Consider the following 6,520-nt stretch of genomic DNA (forward strand, 5'->3'; position numbering starts at 1 on the left):
TATAAAAGTATGTTTTAAGAAGGGACTTAAAAGAGTTCAATGACTCAGCCGACCTGATTTCCTTGGGCAGGCTGTTCCAGAGCCTCGGGGCCCTGACAGCAAACGCTCTGTCCCCTTTAGTTTTCAGTCGAGACTCTGGAACAGACAACAGACCTCTGCCCAAGGATCTCAAGGTGCGTGCTGGTGTGTATGGGACTAAAAGGTCAGAAATATAACAAGGCGAGAGGCCATGAAGAGCTTTAAAAGTAATCAACAGAATTTTAAAGTCAATTCTAAAACATACTGGGAGCCAGTGTAATGAAGCTAAAATAGGAGTAATGTGGTCATATTTCTTTGTTCTGGTTAAAAGCCTGGCAGCTGAGTTCTGGACAGTCTGGAGTCGATCAATAGATTTTTGGGTTAAACAGGTGAAAAGGCTGTTGCAATAATCCAGGCGTGATGAGATGAAGGCGTGTAAAATGGTCTCGGTGTCCTTAAAAGTTAACATAGATCGAATTTTTGCTATATTTCTAAGTTGATAAAAACATGATTGAACAAGCTTTGTGGTGTGCTGCTATCAAACCAAACACCAAGGTTCTTTGCCACAGGCTTAATGTCATTTACTAGGGAACCATCAGATGGCAGTATTTGATTTGCCATCTGCTGGGAGCCGATGACAAGGATTTCTGTTTTGTCTGAGTTCAGCTGGAGGAAATTATTTGACATCCATTTTTTAACTTCACAAAGGCAGTTGTTAAGTGAACTCAGCATTCCAGGGTCTGTGGATCTGACGGGCAAGTATATTTGTATGTCATCAGCATAAATATGAAAAGACATGCCATGTTTATGGATAATATGTCCAAGGGGAAGCAGATACAAGGAAAACAAAATGGGTCCTAAGACCAACCCCTGAGGCACACCATATTTAACTGGACAGAACGAGGAGACATAGTTGTTTACAGACACGCAAAACTTCCTATTTGACAGGTAGGATGAAAACCATTCTAGGGCAGTACCAGAGATCCCCACCCAGTGCCTCAGTCTGTCTAACATGATGTTGTGATCAATGGTGTCAAAAGCAGCGCTAAGGTCCAGGAGTACTAGGACTGAGCACATGCCTTCATCAGCAGACATTAAAAGGTCATTGGTGACTTTAAGCAGGGCAGTCTCAGTGCTGTGGTACTTCCTAAAACCAGACTGAAACTTTTCAAATATTTTGTTATTTTCCAGTACAGTGAGCAATTGTTTGGACACAATTCTTTCTAAAATCTTTGCAATAAAAGGCAGTTTTGAAATTGGTCTAAAATTATGTGGGAGGGAGGGATCTAAACCAGGTTTCTTTAAAAGTGGGTTCACGCAAGCCGTTTTAAAATAATCAGGGACACAACCAGTAGATAGGGAGCTGTTGAAAACAGAGATCAAATGTTCTGTTAAAAACCCCGTAGTCGGTCTGGATTCTGCTCTGACAGCTACACCGTTTACTCGCGGGAGTAGCTCGGAGTAAACTGCTTTTATTAAATTAGCTTTTTACTTTAGTTTTTGGGATTACAGCGTTGATTTATCTTCACTGGAGCTTTTCAGTAGCTAGCTTCCGTGCACATCCGGTTCCAGTGTTGTTGTTAGCGTCGTTAGCTCTGTTGGACTACGACTTCATATTTATATAAAAACTGTACAAAAGTGGTCATTACCTGGAGAAAAGAAAGCTAGGAAGTTGAACTACCTGGTGAGTTCAGAAAACATGTGTCTGTAACTTTATTCCAGCTATCACTGTACTTTACTGTGACCAAGTTAGCTTCGCATAGCCCTGATCGATCCAAACTCCATTCAGAAAACAAACATTTTAGAAGTTGTTGTCCTGCTGTCTTGCTGACAGACATGACAAAGCATGAATTCATATGTCAACAAATCTGTATCATGTCGTAGTTATTTCGGCATCAGTTTAATCCGTTTATTGCTATTTAATCACAGCAAAATGTTTGCATGCAGCTGTAGTAATGGCAAGTTGTGTTTATTCACATTATCGCATTAAAAACACCTTCTCGCCTTGTGTGTGAACACTTGTAGCGAATGTACTTTAATTTGCGATTGGTCTGAATGCCGCATTAGAGTGCAAACATAGAATGCAAAGTCAGCGGCGGCTGGCCAATAGAGGGTGCTAGGGTGCTGCCCTTCCTGGTGATGGAAACTTTGAAATAAACATTTATTACTTTTTTAAGTATATGTGTGTTTAAAATGCACAATAATGTGTAATATATAAAATATAGGCTAAATAATTATCTTTGGGTGTGAAATTAGGTTCCTGCTCATCCACTGATCTCTTCTGGGGCGCTGGAGAGATTGCCCAGGCAGCTCAGAAGCGCAGCCAATAGCTGACACAAGATATGCCCATACCAACAGAAATTAAGCCTATCAGCGTCCTCAAATCTGATGTCTGAAGGGCGCTCCAGGATCTGCCCCAAGCACAGTCAGTCGGTGGGAGAGGGACACGTGATGTTGTTGACAAGATGAATGCGGAACTCAAGACCGACACAGGCTTTCTGCCTTGGCTAGCTGGATGCAATGATTTAAATGCCTTATTTTGCTTCCCATGCTTGCTTTTTAAAACGGCGGGGACAGATACAACATGGACTGTTACAGGAGTAAACGACACGGTACATTTATCTGAGAAGATTAAGAAACACGTGTGTACGAGGGCACATATGGATAATATGGTGAAGCTAGCCATGCTAGGCGGAGTTAACATCGGCCTTGCGCAGCCACAATGAGAGCGAATCCTCTGACAACCCGGGCGTTTTCAGTAGATCTTGTTGCCTCGCTGGAAAGTGTGTTGGAGGAGCACCTTAAGACAGCTACTGTTTTAAAAGGCACCTCAAAGATCGTACAAAAAGAACTTTTGGACTGCATTCTGTCAGTTCTTGAAGATTACATTCTGGAGGAAGTAAAAAAAATGCAGATTATCTTGCTATTCAGGCAGATGAGACAACTGACATTTCCAGCCACTGCCAGCTGATACTTGTGCTACGATACATCGACAAGGAGAACAACAGCTAGAGGTAAGCTGGATAGTTTATAGGCAGCTCTGAAGTGTTAAGATGTGGTTATTTCCAGTGGTGGACAGTAACTTCAGTATGGCTACTGTACTGAAGTACCAATTAGAGGTAGCCTATTTGTACTTTACTTGAGTATTTTCTTTTCATGCCACTTTCTATGTTTATGTTCACTGTTAATGTTTTTGTATATTAATATAATAATATAATATTGGCATTAAATAATTTCTGTCTATTTCACAAAGCACTGGTAACCTGCAGTTTGTGTTAAATTGTATTGGGACGGTTACTGAAACTGACTGGATATGGTACAACCCCACCTAAAATATTTTTCACCAGTCACCACTGATTAAAGTGATTACATCTTCAAGGGGACATGAATGTATAAACCAAATTTCGTGGCAATCCATCCAATAGTATCCAAGACATTTCACTCAAAATCAACAAAGTCATTAGGAGTCATCATCTGGTTTCCATGGATACCAGCACCAAATTTCATGGCAATCCATCAAATAGTTGTTGAGAAATTACTCTCTGTACCAGAGCTGAGGCATGCCAACAGGTTGACAGTGCCAAACCTCTTCTATAAAGAAGGGGGAAAAAACAGGGATTAAGAGATAGACGGAGAAACTGGACATAGTCATGTTATCACAAAGTTCACATTTAACTTTGTTAACATTCTTCCCATGAAAATAAATAATTCAGTCTAATCAATTAGACCACAGCTGGGATGGAAATGAATGGTCTAAGTCTCCAGCCCAGAAGAAAAAATGTGAGATCCGTGAATGGCCATAATCCTACTTGATGAGATATCACAGTTGCGACATGATGGAGGGCCTACATACCTACACATTAGTACATCACCAAGAAAAGAACATTAAATTAAAATAAATTACTCTAGAAACATCTCTGAATCAGTATGTGGGCATCTGCTGAACCGAACAGGACATAATCTAACAAGACCAGAGTAATTTTGTGAGAGAGGAGTACGTATGGTCATTGTGCAAACACAGCTGAAACAATCCTTCCATCTGAGCTCACTGAGAAAACTCACCTCTACAGAGGAGAGACAGACGACCAGAGACGCACGTGTAGGAGGAGGACACGAGGGGGGTGGGGGGTGGGGGGGTTAAAAGGTGAGAGAGCTGAAATGTGAAGGAGACAAGCTGAGTAAAAGCGAGGGAGGACAGACGGTCTGCCAAGTGTCCCTTTGAGAGATAGACGGAGAGAGAGTGAGGGGACAGAAGACTTGGGAGATAGAGACCAGGGGCAGCAATGAGGCTATAAAAGGAAGTGAGGGACGGAGCTGTACAGAGAGACTGAAGCCTGGGAGGACTGGGAGGACCGAGGCTTTGGAATTCTTTCAGCACAGCCTGATGGGACCTCTGTGTCCCTCCATTAATCACTGTGAGATGGAGTAAGGGCAAAGGACTGTGGCAGATATATATACAGTATATAGGGATTTTCCAGAGACAATGTCCACAATGAATTTACTTCAGAGCTTCTTTCCAAGTCAAATAAAAGTTGTTTAATCTGCTTTATTACAGCAAGTAATACACACACTGATTTGCTGTTAATGGCAGACTACAGAGGACTGTGCGTGGGTTGTTCCTAAAAAACACAATATGAAACAAGTCTGCATGTATAAGTGGATATTGCACATTCTGCTGTATCTGTAAGTAGATATACTTCCTACAGAAGGCAGAAGTACTTTGGTAAACATGGATCAACATGGGTCAAGATGGAGGTATGTACGCATGTTCTTCCTAGAGGAAAGTACTTTCTCAGCAGATGTACTATGTATACTGAAAGTGATTAAAACAATCAGATGTTTTTTTTTAAATACCTCACTAATCAAAGCCTTTCATCACACTGACACAGAAATCATGTAAATATCTAACATTGTCCACAATCAGCATTGGGAAATATCTTTCCACAATGGCCTAATGCACCCAGAGATGTTCAAAGGATGGCTGCCACATCGAACTGAAATGATTGAGTAATCAGTTAGTCAATCAATAGAAACATAGCTGGGAACTATTTGATTTATCTATCCATTATCAGTTTTCAAGCAAAAATACAAAATATTCCCTTATGCCAACTTCTGATATGTGGATTGTTGAAAAATAGGCAATTTAATCATCACTTTGGGCTAAAGAAACTTCAATGGGAATCTTTCCCTGTTTTCTGACAGTTTATAGACCAGATGATTTTGAAATAATAGGCAGATTCATCAAAAATGTTTTTAGTTAAATTGCATGGCATAATCTTTGACAGTGAGGTAGGTATGTATTGTTGCATTGTTATCATGATATGGCTATGCCACCCTATTAGTTCCATTTGTTTTCTACACTTTCCCCTCCTTGTGTTTATCTGTCTCCTGTCAGTCTTCTGTTTGTGTGTGTGTGTATGTGTGTTGGCATGGCACTGTACTCTCCAATTACCAAACCACCTGTGGCTTCTTGACTCACCTGAGAGTCATCCCCCAAACAACCCTTAAAGTTTATAAATGCCGGGTCTACACTTTATTTTCTGCCAGATTGCCGTTCACTTTCAGTGGTACACCCGCTATGGTCTCATAGAAAAAGCTAAGTTTTGTGTTTTTTGAGCTTGGAGATAATCCTGACACCTTGTGTTTTCTTGTGCCTCAGGTTTGCTCTATTTCATCTGTCTCACTTGGTTTTTGCCCTGTCTCCACCTGCCTGCCTGCTCACAGAGGTTCACTGTCTGGAGTTATGCCTTTGCACATTTATTGTATCAATATCAATAAATCCCTGTGATTTCTCCTTTTACAATTGCCTCCATGGCTTTATCTGAGTCCTCTCAGCCACAAACCCTAACAGTTATATTGTCCAACCCTTGTATATACTATACTTCCAAGATGAAAGTACATTGGTTGGTATATAAAGATATATTTTTCTGAAATGGAAGTAAACAATCTATAAATACTACTTCTGTCAGAAAGACAAAGAGAGAGAAAAAAGGAGATTTAGAGTGTGTGTGTGTGTGTGTGTGTGTGTGTGTGTGTGTGTGTGTGTGTGTGTCACTGTGAAGTATGTATTGTACCAGGACAGGGGTACATGTGTGTGACTGCTGGCTGTCACACATGACCGGGAATGAAAATGAAGCATGAACAGCGATTATCCACAACAAACCACTGGTATTCTCATCTCCCTGTTCCCTTGGATATTGAACTCTTGCCTTTACATATTTTCACATCATTATAACATCAAAATAATAAAATAATAATACATTTAAACATTGTTAGTCCAACAAAAGGACTGATTGAGACAGACTCAGACTTTATACAAGGTACACTGTATGATTAGCAGACTCCCATTTGACATGGTCTTATTATTTCTGCTCTTGCACTTGGGACTTTGGAAGGACTGTAAAGATCAAAATGTAGTACAGTAATTTAAAGGACATGTTCACAGATGGGATCAAGCCATATACGTCCACATCCACTGGCAGGTACACATGAATACTTTAGG

Source organism: Micropterus salmoides, unplaced genomic scaffold, assembly GCF_014851395.1.
Source record: "Micropterus salmoides isolate LMB-PRFRI ecotype aquatic unplaced genomic scaffold, ASM1485139v1 Ms_hic_scaffold_15, whole genome shotgun sequence".
Lineage (NCBI taxonomy): Eukaryota > Metazoa > Chordata > Actinopteri > Centrarchiformes > Centrarchidae > Micropterus > Micropterus salmoides.